The sequence below is a fragment of the Phalaenopsis equestris genome, unplaced genomic scaffold, assembly GCF_001263595.1.
Source record: "Phalaenopsis equestris unplaced genomic scaffold, ASM126359v1 Scaffold000002, whole genome shotgun sequence".
Lineage (NCBI taxonomy): Eukaryota > Viridiplantae > Streptophyta > Magnoliopsida > Asparagales > Orchidaceae > Phalaenopsis > Phalaenopsis equestris.
Genome location: NW_018164444.1, coordinates 70,416,546 through 70,433,798, shown reverse-complemented (window position 1 = coordinate 70,433,798; position 17,253 = coordinate 70,416,546). Strand labels below are relative to the sequence as shown.

Sequence of the window (17,253 nt, the reverse complement as noted above, 5' to 3'; positions counted from 1 at the left end):
ATCGCTCGATCTTCATCCTCAATACTCACATCAAGCTGTGATAAATCAGTGATTATTTGATTGAAGCCATTCACGTGCTGCGCCAGATCAGAACCTTCCTGCATCTTCAGCCCATATAACTTTTGCTTCAGATACAACTTGTTCGTCAGAGATTTAGCCATAAATTGAGTTTCCAATTTCTTCCAAACTTCTCCTGGAGATTTTAGATTCATCACGTGATACATAACCTCGTCTGCTAGACATAGTCGTATCGTCGCTGCCGCTCGCTGTTGCAATTCTTCCCAATCTTCATCCTCCATGGCATCTGGTTTAGTTGCCCGCAGAGCTTTCAAGATTCCCTGTTGCGCCAACAAATCTTTCACTCTAGTTTGCCACAATCCGAAGTTACCAGTTCCGTCGAACTTCACCACCTCGAATTTCGCACCAGAAAATGTCATCTGAAAATTATTCCTTCCTTTCCGAGCAGCGGGCTTTCTGCGCGATGCCTCCTGTCTGCAAAGCCCGCTCGCTCCTTTCCTTTTCTGCGAACCAACCTTCCCCCTGGCGCCTCCTGCCGCCGAACAGCTTTCCTGCGCACAGCTTTCAGGCAAGCCTCCTTCGATTTCCTTCGGCCTGTCGCAGAAACCTCCGAAAACTTTTCGCTGCTTCTACCTGTCCCAAGCCTCCGCCGAATTTCGACGCCTCCGGCAAAATTTTCCTTTGGAGCGCCGACGAAAATCGGAACCCAAGAGCCGATCCGCCGAAAAAAACTTTCTCCGCCGAAGCCGAATTTTCCGCGATCCGCGATTCCTTCTCCCGAGCCGTTTTTTTTTTCGGTCGCCGAACAGCCTTTCGAACACCGCGAACTCATTCCTTACGCAGAACGCCGATCCTCTGCTCTGATTCGTAAAACCTCGCCGCCAAACTTCTTCTTGCGCCGATGGAAACCTCTCCGGCCGAGTTGTCCTTCGTGCGAAGGTTTGGAACCTGCGCCTTCGTCGTGCAAGATATGTCGCCCTGCGCCGATGAAAAAAATTTTTTTTCCCTGCCCTCGAACCTGTCTCTGATACCACTTGTTGAGAAAATAAAGGCGAAGAAAACAGTAATCGACACAAATCCAGAAGAACACAGAGATTTAACGAGGTTCGGCAAAGATGCCTACGTCCTCGGGAGCAGAGCGGCGAGTTTCTTTCACTATTCAGAAAAGGGTTACAAAATAGAGGGATTACCTCCTGGGGTTATTAACATGCCTATTTATAACCCCAGGAGTAAACCTAGGCACAATATGTAATTACAACATTACCCCTGTACCAAACTGCGGGGCTTTGCCCCCGCACCCCAACCCACGTAACTTCCCAATTTGGACAGATTCTTCTGCTCCGCTCCGCTCCGCTTCGATCCAGCGTCTGTCCCGATATGGTATATGAGCCATACCATAACACTAACTATAAATTAATACTACCTAATTAAATCGGACATAAACCTTAATTTAAAAAAGAAAACAGAATTTTAAGTTTTTGTGGATTTTTTATTGAACTTAAATGAAGTAAAAGGAGCTGATGTAACCAAATGAATCGATACAAGGGATTGAATTAGCCTTTTATCACATGGAATATAATCAAAAGACCAAATTTCTTATTTTATCGATACAAGGGATTGTTTTATCTTTATTTTGCTTTCTTTAATCACAAACAAATTAATTTATCCCAAATTTAAGGTGATTGCATGTAAATAAAAAAATGTATTTAATGAAAAATAAAAATAATTTGTTACACTACCAAAGATAAGATCGGGAAAGGAGATCGCGAGGGAGAGCGCGAGAGAAAGGAGATCACGAAGGAGAAACCGCAGGGGCACGGGAGGAATTCGAGCGCTAACAAACGCAAAAAGCAAGACCTCCCCCACGTCCGATCCGTAGAACAAAATATAAGACGCGATTACAGGAGTTTTCAAAACGAATGGCCGAACGCATTAAACAAACACCACGGCGACGTTTTCAAAACGCCGCCGCAGCAAAATAAGCTGCCCCAAACGGGCAGTACATTATTTTCTTTGATATGCTCAAAATTAATTTTGAGTTTCATATTTTAAAACAAAAATCAAATATAATACTTTTTATGCAAAAAAAAAAATAACAATAATGTTCTTAAAAATACGTTCATTGTGTCTTTCTATCATTACAAAACTCCAATCAAATATTTCTGAATACGACAACACATTCCAAACAACTCTCCCGCACATTGGCATCAATCCCCATTCTCTTTGAGTGGATCAATCAAAATTAAAAAGGAAATTATCTTTAATTTTACTTAATTAAATGAGTCCAATGCCGCGCATTAATTTATGGAGTAAAGCTTTGTCGGCATGTTTTTTTTCCAATAAAAAAAACAAAGAGAGACATAACAAGATTTAAGGGATATTTATTTGGATGAACACAATCCAAAGTATGATTTTTTATTTTATCTTATTTATGGTACACTACAAACATAGTGTAAGACCTAGTAATAGCCGAAGGTGGTAGGCGATGACACTGATAATGACTGACAGGAGGTGATTGTGGCAAGTGATCTACAGTTCAGGATAGCAATGGGCAGGAGCATAGACCGACGGTGGCTGACAGGCAGTGGTTGTGGCAAGTGGTCAACACCTCAAGGTAGCAATGGACGGCAGCGAAGACCGGGGGTGACTGACAGGCAGTGGCTGTGGCAGGTGGTCAACAGCTCGAGGTAGCAATGGGCGGCAAAGATGGGCAGAGCAAACAGAAAACATATCTTAGTCAAACATATCAAATATATTTTATTTTAAATAAAAATATAAATAAATAAAGTTGATCTCAAATGGCGGATAAGGTTTTCAAAATTATTGCATTCATTTTACTATATACCATGAGTCACTTGAAAGAAAGCATGAATATGTTCATGTTTGTGGGATTCCATTAGAAATGGACTCATTAGCGAGCGAGGGAATGGATGTGAGATTTGGTCCTATCCACAGCGTTTAGCTGTCGTGATGTAGACATAAAAAATAAAATAATAATAAAATTTGGGTTTTATAGAATCGATAATGTCTGGATAGGTGATTTGAAATTAAATTAATTTATGTGTGGTACGCCAACAAGAATCTCAATTTCTCGAGATAGTTTTTTGAACAAGAAATATTTAAACTTTGATTAAGAGTCATTCGGAGCTCCAATTTCAGCAAACTTATAGTCAAACTAACTGACACGACAAGACGAAACTAATGATACGAAATGATATAAAAGCGACCTAATGGTATAAAAGCTAGTCCAATCCGAGTCAAATCAGGCTCGGATCAAGTCATTAAACCACTATTACAGGATTTTCGGATGCATTTTAAAGGTCAAACGGATGTCAAATTTAGCAAGTTTATAGTCAAATCGAGCGTCTCAAAAAGACGAATCCAACGAGCCCAAGGTTGCTTAATTCCGACATCGTTAAGGCACTCAAATGTCCATCAAACGTCATCTATCAAGGGAAGCTCTCCGGGCCGTCCGATCAAAATAAAGTCTCATCTCTCACATGAAAAGGAGGAAGACTTAAGAGAGAACTTGAGGTTTTGAGAAGGAGCTCAAGTCCAAGATCATCCTCGTCACCGTCGATCGCCGTCGACCACCACTGACCGCTAACCTCTGTCGACCACCGCCGGCCACCGTTGAACGCTGCCGATCACCGCTGGCCTCTGTCAACTACCGCCAACCGTTATCGACTGTTGTTAGCCACCGCTTACTAGACGTCATCAGTCGACGTTGTAACATGGAAAGCTAGTAACCATTTCCCGTCTGTGGGACAAGGGGCATCTGTAATCATCAACTTATAGTGGATTTTTACAACTAGGCCAGACCCTGTTGTTTTTCCTTTTTTACGGGTTTTTCACGTAAAAACTTATGGTGTTATTACAGCTTGATTCATTTTCATCTGAGTGTATGCTGAATTTTTGTGCAACATTAAGACGATAATCCATTACTCTACCGCCGCGAATTTTCTAGCACGCATCAATGTGGAAAAATGTTGAAGGAACACATTAGACGCATGGCCAATGATGTATTGCATATCATTTCATTTTCATTTTAAGGTATGTATACTTTATTAACATAATTTATTGTCTGAGTCCTTTTGAGAAAAAAGACATTGCATGGCAGGGATAATGATAGGGAGAGAGAGAAGAATGAGTGTATTTTGAGGTAATCTTAGGAAATATATTAAATTTCAATATTTAGTAAGTCAGAGGGAGACGGCTCCTCGAAGGTTCCCTAAGTTACCCGAGTAAGAAGATAAAAGAGGGAAATGAAGATGGAAAGTGATATTCTGAAAAGGGAGCGAGACATAAGGAGATTCTAGAGAGTCGGGAAGCTCAACTCTATCATTCTTTCTTTTTTCCTTCGATTCATAAGGAATGAAATCAATAAAATAATTAAAATAATACATCTTGTAGTGTATAAAGTGTCTTGGAAAGACTGTAGTACGAATGACAGGTATTGTAAGAAATGAGCAGTTTTTTTAATAGGAAATTAACAAATGTTCATATTAATCATAATAACTTATTTGTAATCATGATAATTTCTTGTAATAATTACCTTTGCGTAAATAAGTTAGGTTGTCTTTTCAAAATTAAGGTCAGATAACTTATACAAAATTGGCTCCATACATCAACTTTGCCTAATTTTGGCCTAATTTTTCTGTGCGGATTCTTAACATAGTTCTATGTGCGACGCAGGTTATTCTTGAGTTATTTTCAGGTTATCCCACAGTCTTTATTTTTTAGTTATTTCAGGATTATTAAAAATAACTCAGAAATAAGCTACAAATAACTCAAAAATAAACTCTGTCAGACATCGAGCTACGTCAGAAATCCGCACAGAAAATACGCTCCTAAATTTAACCTGATCAAATCAATTTTTTTGTTTATCTAAATAATCTTTAGATAAAATTTAGACGAAAAATTCTAACATGTTTAATCTTTTGTTAAATTCAAATTAGCCAATCAATCTAAAATTCATCCCAAATCAACCAATTAATTCGAAATTGATTTGAAGCAAAATCATTCATGAGGCGTGGATTTAAATATTTAACATTAATAACATAAATCAAAATAAAATTCAGACCTTAAATTTCTTGTAAATTTAAAAACACGCATGCGGTGAGCGTGGATCGAACACGCGACCTCCAGATCTTCAGTCTGGCGCTCTCCCAACTGAGCTATCCCCGCAATTTGTTTGCCAATATCTTATTAATATTTAATTACTTTTACTCATATCGTACCCAAAGATTTAAAAGTTGAATTAATACTAATCATAACTTTCATCACATAAATAATATGATAATAGACGGGTCTATTAAACTAGTCTTTCAGTTAATTACATGACACCTTAAAATTAGTGCTTGTTTAATGATTTAGTGAAGTTTCATGATAAAATGACATGTTACTGCTAAAAGTATATTATTACATAAGTTTTGATTAATTAAAAATTATCTGAATAATATATTATAACAATGTAGAATATTTAACAAATTAATTGTTGAATAACAAACATTTTCGTTCATGAACATTGAGCAAACGAGTTCGACTATGCCCAAACTTAATTTCTTTGAGATCTGAGTTTTAAGAAAATACTCAAATTTATTTATTTACATATTTGAACAAATATGATTGAGAATTGCACGACTCGAGTTTGAGTTATTCATCAAGTGCCCTCGATTCATTTATAACATATAGTCAATACTTTATGCAAACCGTGTAGCATAGATATGCACAAAGTAAATGGATTCTAAAGATAACAGTGCAATTCGTAGTCCAAGACCGAGCGACGAATAAAACTACGGCCGACCCGGGTGGTCAAAGGTCTGTCTCCAATTGGGATGATGAGAGTTCAGATCTCACCCTAAACACACAACTAAACTTAGGGTCCGTTTGGGACCGCGGTCCCCCCTGCGTCGCGACGATGAGACGCAAAGTTTGACTGTTTTTTCCTGCGTCCTGCTCGCAGCAGGATGCCAAATCTGGCCAAAAGCTCGCTGCGGGTTGAAGCCTGCGGCCCGCGTTTGTGGGGGAGCTGTTTGAAGCGTTTAACTATAATACCCTCTCGACGCTGAAGCTCTCACGAGGGCGAGAGCGTGAAAGATTGGAGAAGATAAACAGAGCAATGGTGAAGGGTGTGGCGGAGGTTGGATCGGAGGGAAAATTTCTGCCCAAATCCTGCACGCCGCTGCTCCAGTTAAGCTCCTGCCGCTCCTCCACCCGCTCCACCCGTGAAGCTCCCGCCGCTCCTCCCGTGAAGCTCCCGCCGCTCCTCCACCCGCTCCACTAGTGAATCCCCTACATCAGCTCCTCCCATTAAGCTCTCGCCGTTCCTGCACCCAAATAACATTGGAAGGATTCCTTTCAGTGTAAAATCCTGCTAACTTAATTTTAATCCGTTGTCATACAACATTGAAATGATTTAGACAACATTGAAATGATTTAAGGAATTTATTCACTTTTTTTTCGTAGAGGGTCTCGGGAATTTGGTGGACTAGAATTTGGTGAAATGTGAATGTTTAGGTTCGTATTCTAACCTTGCATGCATGAAGGAAAAAATTGGAATATTTATATATATATATATGGCTCAATTCCTCTATATTTACCTATATAACACCTAAACTTCAATTTATACATACATCCCACCTTTCCCAGGCAAAGGAAGCTTTATTTCAATTTTTTATAAAGTCAAAATAGTTATCTTTTTTAGCCTAAATGATAATTCAAGATCAAGTTATTTCTCTTTTGGGGGCATTTTTTGTTCTATCTAGTGTGTTTAGCAGGTTAAAAGATGCACCATCCCATAGGTGCATTCTGGTTGCAATTTTAGGGTTTAGGGTGAGTTCTCAAAAAAATAAAGATGTATGGAGTTAGTAAAAAATGTACATTCGATATTTTGTAGTTTTATGTTTGCAAATGCCTCAAGAAAAATAAAGACGTATGGAGTTTATAAATGCGATGGCCTATATGACGGTTTGGCCCGGTTAGTAAGAACTCTCATAATTACTTGTAATTTTATTATTATTTTTTTCTTTTTCTTAGCATTTTTGGTACTCACTACTAAGTGAGTAGTGTATTCGTACTTTTGTTATGTTTTGAAATGAAATTATGCTTTGAAAGTATCAAAATTATTGTTATTATAGTTCTATTTTAAACAGTTTTATCAAATAAGGGCGGCAAAATCATTTTTTCAAAAACAACTGCCCCAAAACTGTTTTCACACAGCTGCACCAAATAAATAGCTAGCTTTCTCGCAGCAACTTCCTGGAGCAGCACAGCTGCAGCTGAAAAGCTGAGAAGCTGTAGCCGCGCCAAATAGAGCCTAAAATCAAGTATTGACATGAATCTTAAGCCTGACAGGGACTACCTCATTGAAAATTGTATTAGAAGTTATTGAATATGCATGATATTCTTGATCAATTAACTCATAAAAATGAGAGAATTCATTATAAAAATCAATAAAAAACAACTTGAATTCCACTGTAATAAAATCTATGAGACTAACATTTGTCGGAGTTGAAACTTCTAATATCTATGATGACGAATAAGTTGATTTATATCCCTCAATATATGTATATATATATATACCGCCACTCAATTGTCTTCACCTAACTACCGTTTTCTTAATGTATTGCCTGGTAATGATGTTTTACTTGTTGTCGTTTAACCACTATCATGATCCTCCAATGCTTTTCTAATATTTTCTACCATCGCTATATGAGGTCGAGCAAATGATGCACCCGGTGTTCCCTTCTATAATAAAACTGGACTAAATGGTTGCGAGCGGTGTTTACAGTTGCGCTTCATTATTATAAGTTTTGATTCTATGATGCTTACTTCATGTAATGATATGTAATTGGAGCATTCACATACCATCAAAATCCTATGTGTTTGCATATCTAAAATCAAAACAACACTTTTTTGCATTTCTACAACCCAAATCTTTTATATCACATAAAAAAATTCACTATTACAACTTCTATGTGGAATAAATCTTTTCAAGCATAAATAGTAATAAATAGTAATGTAATGTGTGTGTGTGTGTGTGTGTGTGTGTAGCCTCAAGCCATTTTTAATATGTTTAACAATTCGAGTACCATCTTCTTAAGGCCAACTGTGTCAGAAGAGATTCAAATATATATATATGCTGCCCTTCTAATGTTGATTCTTAGTTTTCATTAACGATAATTCATTGATTTCTTCATTTGGTTTGTGTTCTAATGGTATAAACAGTGCTTTGATTAATGTCACAAGTGCACAAGTAGTACATTGCTTGCATTAATTATTAGAACCAAAAAAAAATTAAGCATAAAAAAGGCATATGTAATGAAAGATGCTCCTTGCAACTTGCAACTTGCAACTTGCGGTCCCATCCTTCCTAAAATATGTTTTTTTCATGATTTTAGCCTTTCATTGTAAATCATAATTTAAGCAACCAAAGTCTAATATTAGAGTACCAGAGTCAAAAACAAAACGGGGCATTCACATACATACCACACAATTCTTATCTATTTACATAACTAACCCCAAAACTTTGATATTTACATACATACCCCTCAAAACTTTAACATTGCATCAAAAATATCACTATTATAAACTTGTTAAAACTAAAATACACCTTCCACGCATAAGTTTATAATACCAAAGTGTTGTTATAAATGTAAATATAAAACTTTAGCTGTTAGATATGCAAATACAGAAGAATTGAGTGGTATTTATGTAAATTTCCAATAAAACAATTGGGTAATTCCAACAGAAAGATATCTGAACAGTGAGATCAGCCAGCTGAAGGCAAAAACAATTTGACTGATTTTGGAAGCATCTTAAAAATTAGTAACAAGTTGGATATATAAAAACACAAGAAATAACAGAAAAAAAACCTAACTAATTCAGAGAAAGAAATTAAATAATAAAAATATAATAATTAAACAATAATAATAAGAAGAAAAAGAGATATTTACACACATAGCACCCAATTCCTACGTATTTACATATCTACCACCAAAACTTTAATTTTTCAATTTATGTCACCTTAATCTCTCATATCAGATAAACAATACCACCATTTTAACCATTAAAAAGTAAAATACACCTTTTCATGCATACGTACAGTGGCAAGTGTGTAAAGATTAAAGTTTAGGTGTCGGATATGTAAATAAAAAGAAATCGAGTGGTATTTATGTAAATCCTCCAAATACTAATAAGAATTATAATAAAAGATGAACGCATTCTGAAGTCAAAAGAAAAAGTAGCAAACAGGAGATGAGCAAAAGTAAACAAGAATCTAATCATGAATTAAAGAGACTTCTACCAACTAAAATCATTGAAATATTAAATGAAAGGTAAAGAGATTACTACTAGTTGCCAATCGACTATTAAAAATCTCAAAACAAAAGCATCTATCATCACAAAATATGTAATAATTGAACAGGACAAAGCAGAGGAAAACTATCTCATACAGTCAATATGCAATTTTAGTCAGAAACATCACAAAGTCACCAAAAAAAAGAAAAACAAGGAAATAAGAAATATTTCTGTTTTGTATATATTATATCATATGGAATGATTATGACAGGGATGATTAAATTAAAACGTCATTTGAATTTCATAGTAATTTGCCGGTGTTATTTGTAAAGAATTATTGTTTGTTTAGGTGGTTCTACCTAGAAGTTGCTCCAATTAAGCTAACTTTTGAATGTTTGTTTTCTAAGACGTCACCAAACCAAACAAAATTAAACAAGTTAAATTGTCATTAAGATTGCATGGCAGCCAAGTTGCTTGAAAAAACCACATCACCCTAAAAGGAGGAAAAGTGAGTGCTTTATGGTGACAATCAGCATATTATAAGTATGATTACCATCGAGATCATGACTAAGGGATTCTTTGGTTGCAAGAATTAAAATTTTGAAGTAAATAAAATGCAGAAATTTAATTTTTGTAGTATTTGATATGATGTAAATCAAGTACAAAATATTTATGCGAGGGATTTTGGAATGCTCCAATGTGTTCATTTTTTATCAATTCAGAATTTGGCCTAAATTTAATGAATTTCAAATGTAGGGAAAACTTGCTACGAATGACCTCGCCTTCCGTGCCCGTGACAAACGTACCGCCCGCCAGCCCTCCCTCGTTGCCGTCGTCCGCCCGTCACTACTGCCCACCAATCCATTGCCACCACTAACTACTCATCTCCCCCATCCAACTAAATAACTATCGTCGCTATCTACCACTGCCAACCGCGTGTCCCTTTTGCTAACCATCCTCTGTTGTTATTGTCCACCACATTTAAATGCATTTGAAATTTATATAACAAACACAAATATAAACTTCAATGTGTTTGATTTGCATCCAACCAAATAACTCGCAAATTTCTAAATGCATGTATTACAATTACGCAATACTTATAAAATGTCTGTATTTTAAAAACATATAACCAAATAGCTCCCAAGTGCCCATCATCCTTATCAAAAGAATTGTTGATACAGATTTTTCGTGAATACTAATATATTTGGCATTAAAAATTTAAACAATTTACAGCCAATCCATCGATATAAGAATAGCTCTTAACCTCATAATGGTCAGGTTGAAATTCACTAAAATCATAACTAAAATGATATTATTTGAAATGTATCATTTATTGTGCTATTAATTGACTTTAATATTATTATCCTATATTTAGAGAACATATGCAGTAAAACCTTAAACTCAAATACCAAATCCAATACAGGACATCTTAGAATGTTAAAGTTTCCATAGCACATCAACTATGAGATAAGCAACACAAAAACTTCATGGGTCACAAACTCTTAATTTTAATAATTATTCATTACATGTAATAAAAATTGAAAATATGAAAAACTTCAATGCAAATCCTAAATTCAATCACCATAAACAAGGCATATAATAAAATTAGAACCACAAAAACAAGCTACAAATTGAAAACTACACATTCATAAAAACACAATTGTATTAAACATTTAGACAAATAAAATCAATCAATCACTACCAACTACTTAATTATGTGGTATTGCTTTTGATCTTAAAAGTGGAGGTTCAATTTTAGAATCCTTGCGAAAAAAGTGGAATAAAATCAATCGTACATATAACCAATGAAACAATTTAGATAAAAGAAACAAAATATAAGAAAAGAAATCACCAAATCAGAAAAGTTAAGTGTCGCACTTGAACAAAGAATCAACATTCAAAAGTACAAAAACCAACACATCTAACCAAAAACTTTATTCATAAATAACTTGCATCTTTTTATATGTCAAATTCTCCTATTTATAACAAAAAAAAATTATTAAATTCCCCATTTAATTAGGAGGCGAATAGAAGAGTAAGACACTAAAAAGAGAAAATATCTTAACAGAAAGCCAAAAAAACCTAAAATCAGCAGCAAGCTCGGCAACCTCAAATTGTAGAATTTTAGGGCTAATGACAACATCTCGGTAGTTAAGTTCCTAAAAGCCAGGTGGTTAAGCAGTGGTTTCCCATACAAGTAGTAAGAAACTAGAAAGTAGCAATGAGGAAGGATGACGCTCAATTATACACTTTACAGACATACCACAATTCTTATGTATTTACATATCTAATTGTTATGGAAAGTATTAAATATAATGATTGTAAATTAGAAAGTGTGCATATTCAGAAGATTGATATTAAATAGCATAAATTGAGGAGATTCAATTACAAGAACTTTCCATATATTTCCTAATTAGTAAAGATTATAGAGGATTTGGGGTGCGTGTTGAATTATAACCGGGTGTGTTGAATTGTAAACCTAATTTGGCCAATTTTTTTTCCTTTCTCCTCACCTGTTCATAGTAGAATAACCTCTTCCCGTGGATGTTGCGCTAAACCGCATAAATTGCACCGCGTTTAATTGTTTCTTTGTTGTGTGATTCTATTTTTTGCATTGTTTTGCACAGCAATTGGTATCAAAATCGGATCAGTGATTCCAACGACGAGAGGCTGCAATTTCGGCGAAATCACAAATGCAAGACAAAAAAGATTGGAGCAAAAGTCATGGGTAATAGCATGTTGTCAGGTACTTCAACACCCACCATGACAGTGGAAAAAATGTTGATTCATCAGATGGTTATGCATCCCATCAAGATCGATATGATAAAATTTGACAGTAATGGAAACTTCATAATGTGGAGATGGATGTGTTGTGCTCTTTAAATTTGGATGAAGTTCTTGATAGTGATAAACATCTTGGGGAGATATCAGAAAGACATTGGTTGAGGATGAACCGAACTGTTTGTGGCTTGATCTGAAATTGTTTATCTCAGGAGATCAAATATGGGGTGTTGATCAAAACTTTTGCAGAAAAATTGTGGAGAATGTTGGAAAACAAATATCTCACGAAGAGCGTGAAGAATCGATTTCATATTAAGTGTCAATTATACATGTTTCAGATGAGACATGGGGTTACTATTGATGAGCACTTGAATGATTTTACAAAGTTTTTAGCATATATATTAAATCTAAATGAAAATGTTAGAGATAAGGCCAATGCATTTCTATTGAATTAGCTCCCATATGAGTACGAAAACATCACGATGACCCTCATTCATAAGAATGAGGTCTTGAATTATGATGATGTGACTATGATGTTGATGAACCATGGGTTTCATTGAAGGAACAAAGAGTCCGCAAAGATGGAGCCATCTGAGACACTTAAACTTCAACGTGATAGATCTGAGAATAAAAACAATTAGGTCAGGAATTGTAGCGTCGGCTATACTTCTCAAAAGAGATATAAATCTCGTAGGCACAGTCTTGAAAAAAATCTATGTTTTCTGGTTAGAGACTGATCATTTGAAGAAATATTGTCCTAAGTTGAAGGAGAAGGGAACTAGAGTTTACTCATAAGGAGAAAGTCAATTTATTGTGAAGATGAGTAAAGAGACGGATTTAAATGTATCATTATCTGTAGTTTCTCACAATTTATATACAGATGATTCGTGTTGGATTATGAAAACAGATGTTACATATCATATTTGACTCCACCGACGGCAGTTTTATACGTACAAAAATTGGATAATGGTGGAGTGAATATAATAACAATCAAGCTTATCATACTATTGATGTAGACAACGATTTTGATTAGAATGCATTATGGTGTTGTGAGGGAGCTGACTGATGTTAGACATGTTATGAATATCAAAAAAAAGTTGAGGCCTTGGAGACTTATTGAGACAAATGTTTTGAGGATATGTTGTAAAGCACTGATTATTATGAAGGGAGTTTGACATCATAATATTTATTATCTTCAGAGTAATATAATAACTAAACGATTGCTATTACTGATGATTCTTTTGACGTCACTACAATGTGGCATACGCAACTAGCTCACACTGGAAAGGCTTCACTTCAAACATTGGTGAAGTAATGATTGATGAAAGGAGCAAGCACATGCAAGTTTGTTTTATGTGAACATTGAAACTTGTATGATAGTACAAGGGGTTATTTATAATATGTTCACATAGATATTTGGGGCTGAATAAAGACTGCATCATTTGAGGAATGGAGGTTTTTAACTCTTTTATCGATAATTACTCAATATATTTTTGGGTGTACACCATGAAGCGTATAACTTGGAAGAAATAGATTGAGACTTAAACTGATAAAAAATGTGCTATATCAAATCAAATAATTGAAGTGATTACACATCGAATACATTCTTGCAAGAGTGTCGTAGAGTTAGGATAGAGCACCACTTTACTATTCGATAGACACCACAGTAGAACGTGATGGTAGAGAGGATAAATCAGATTTTGGTGAACAAAGTTCACTGTATTTTGTCAAATGTTGGGTTAAATAGAGTCTATTAGACTGAGATCATAGATTATGTTTGTCACTTAGTGAATCGTTAGTCTTTTGCAGCTATTAGAAAGAATAACTCAAAGGAAATGTGGTTGGGGCGTCCTGTTGAAAGTTATAAGCATATGAAAGTATTTGGGTGTCCAACTTATTATCACATGCAAAATGATAAACTGGAACTACGAACAAGGAAGGCAGTCTTCAATGAGTTTCAATGTGAAGTCGAGGGTTTCAAACTTTATGATTAGGCAAAGAAGAAGATTGTATCAGCAGAAATGTTGCATTTGATAAGGTGAGCTTGTTGAAACCTCAGGACTCGAAGTAGATGGTGAGTTTTATTGGGATCACAGATATGCAATAGAATTTAGAGTTTAATTCAACTTCATTAGTTTCACAGAATTCGTCCACTCCTACTTAGGTACCTAGCTCAGTTGCAGCTCAGGAGGTACTTATTGTTAGTGCTCAAAGGGAGTTAGAAAATGATGTGGGGATGAAGTCTGCATAAAAAGCTATTGCTAGGAGCACGACCAGGCACTAGAAATCTCAAAGATCACATTTCATTCACACTTTTATCCACGGAGGTTAAAATTTCTCGTCACTACAAAGAAGCGATAGAGAGCCCAGATAGTGATATTTGGAAAAGGGAAATGGGTGAAAAGATGGAATCACTTTGGAAGAATTTTATAGGAAGTCTGGTGAAACTTCCTTTAGGAAGAAGTTACTGGGTGTAAATAGGTGCATGTAAAGAAGGATATCATGAAGCTAATGTGTGGTACAAGGCAAGCATAGTGGTAAAAGGATTTGCGCAACGAGAATGATTGACTATGATAAGGTTTTCTCCCTTGTGGTTAACCATCTCTCGATCTATATTCTCTTAGACTTACAGCACAGTACAATCTTATTTTAGAGCAATTTGATGTTAAGACTGGGTTCCTACATGAGCAATAGTAAGAGGAGATTTATATGTTCCAGTTGTCTGGATATAAAGCCTCAAAAGACTTGATTTGCGGATAGAATGAGAATTTTAAATGGATTGAAGCAGTAACCACTTCAGTGGTATAAAAAATTTGATCAATTCATTATGGGATAGGAGTACACGAGGAGCCAATAAGATTATTGTGCATATTTTAAAAGGTTGGTTAGTTGTGAGTTCAACTATTTGTTTTATATGTTGATGATACCTTAATTGTTTATATTAGTCAGATTGAGATTGATAAGATTAAGCAACAATCTATACATTTCGAGATGGAGTTAGGTGAAGCTAACAAAATTCTTGGCATGAAAATTCATGAGTGCAAGGCAGCTGGAAAGATTTGGCCTTCGCAAGAAGCATATATTTGGAAGTTGAAGAAGTTTGAAGTTGATGACTCGAGTAAGACGATGAGTACCATTGCATCTCATTTTCAGTTGAGTTCAAATTAGTGTCCTAAAGATAATCAGAAAAGGAAAAATATTTGACATGTTCCTTATGTTAGTGTAATGGGCAGTCAAATGTATGTCATGATTTGTACTAGATCAAACATTGCACAAAAAATTGTTGTTGTGAGCAGGTTCATGCATGATCCAAAGAGTCGTTGACAGACTGTGAAAAGCTAAGATATCTAAAGGGAATAGTTGATATAGGCTTAGTGCTTGAAATGCATTCATCTATTAATGATCTATGTATAGGCTACACTGATTCAGACTACGCGAGTGATGTGGATAGACACAGGTTTACAACTGGTTATTTATTCACATTTGTAGAATGTCTAGTTAGCTCGAAATCGATTCTTCAGTTTATTATGATTTTTTTCTACTACGAAGGTTGAGTGTATGGCAGTCACAAAGTCAATGAAGGAATCGATAAAGATGGAAGGCCTACTGGATGGCTTGGGAGTTGATCAGGAGTCTCTAATAGAGTTTTGTGATAATCAGTGTAATATTTTTTGCGATGAATCTAGTTCATCATACCCATACCAAGCACATTAATGTGAGATGTCACTTTGTTCGAGACTTGATTGATGACGACAATATTTCTAATGAAAAATTATATATATAAGAGAATTCAGTGGACATACTCACAAAGGTACTATCAATCCAAAAGTTCATTGTAGAATTCTGGTGAACATCCAAGCTTATGAATGATTGCCCGTTTAGCATTTTGAAGAACTACGCGAGGCTTAATCTCTTCGGGAGAGGGGGATGGTACGTATGCAACCATTTTTGTGCAGTCGTTGCAGTGTTGGAGCTAATTTTTATAATCTGCTACTTATATGGAAGTGAGAGATAAGACGAAGATTGTTATGAAAAATATTAAATCTAACAATTATAAATAAAAAAGTTTGTATATTATGAAGATTGTTATTAGGTAACGGGTACGATCCGATCTCAAAATAGGCACGCTTTTCCAGAAAAATTGGGATAAACAGATTTCTTATTTTAATAATTTAAACAACTCAATGAGAATACAAAGATAAACACCTACGACTCAAGAGGTAGGCGATCTGTCTTAATTCCTACAATTCTAGAGGTAGAAAATCTCTACCAAAACCTAAACCTAAGACGCACAACTCAATCTCATGCATAAACCTAACCCTAGACATAACAATAATATTTATACCCAACAAATAATAATAATAATAATAAGAATAAATTGCACTTAAGCATGCAAAAGACAAATTTACCCTAAGGCTAGACACCCTCGTAACAATACTTGCCCTTAAGATATCTTTTGTGGGAAAAAATGAGAGTTTCTCCTCCTTCACAGTTGTCTCTATTTCTTCATTCTATGCTTCCTCATCCTGCATTATGAGACCTTGTAATCTTTGATCCTAACAACGTTGTCCTGGGATAAACTTCTCATCACACCGAAAACATAACTCATTTGGTTCGCTTCTCCTGAATCTTTGTCTCTATAAGGAGCTCATGTGTTGCTCCCGGACGTGGTCCATTGTTCATGTCTTGTGCAACCTCCCTCTGGACTTCCATTGTTTGAACTTTTGGCATCGTCATGGTTGCGGCAGTTCTGTACGACGCTCCATCTGTGTTGCTCCGGTTAGCTTTCTTGGTCTGGTTCTTATCTTCCACCATCTGAGCTAGCTTCAGCATCTCCCTCAATCCCCGCGGTCTTAATAGTCAGAGTGTTGCCCGTATGTCAGGCTTTAAGTCTTTCATGAAATTTTCCTCCAATCCTGCTTCAGAAATCTCCCACAGTCATCCTGACAATAGTTCAAATCACTCTTTATATTTCATGATCGTCACCTCCTTAGTCAAAGCATAGAATTACTCGTGTAGATCTCCTTCCCGAATGGATCGGAAATGTTCCAACAAATAATCCTTAAATTCATCCCACGAACGAATCAGGTATGGGTATCTAGCCTCCCTTCACTTAAACCAGGCTAAAGCTATCCTCTTTAAACACAATTGTGT

At 35.7% G+C, this 17,253-nt stretch overlaps 1 non-coding gene across 1 annotated transcript; it reads right to left on the bottom strand.

The window, feature by feature from the left end:
* Nucleotides 1-5,132: 5,132 nt before the first annotated feature.
* On the bottom strand, nt 5,133-5,205 carry TRNAF-GAA. The gene has a single exon. It is a non-coding gene; the product is annotated as a tRNA-Phe (tRNA).
* Nucleotides 5,206-17,253: the final 12,048 nt, after the last annotated feature.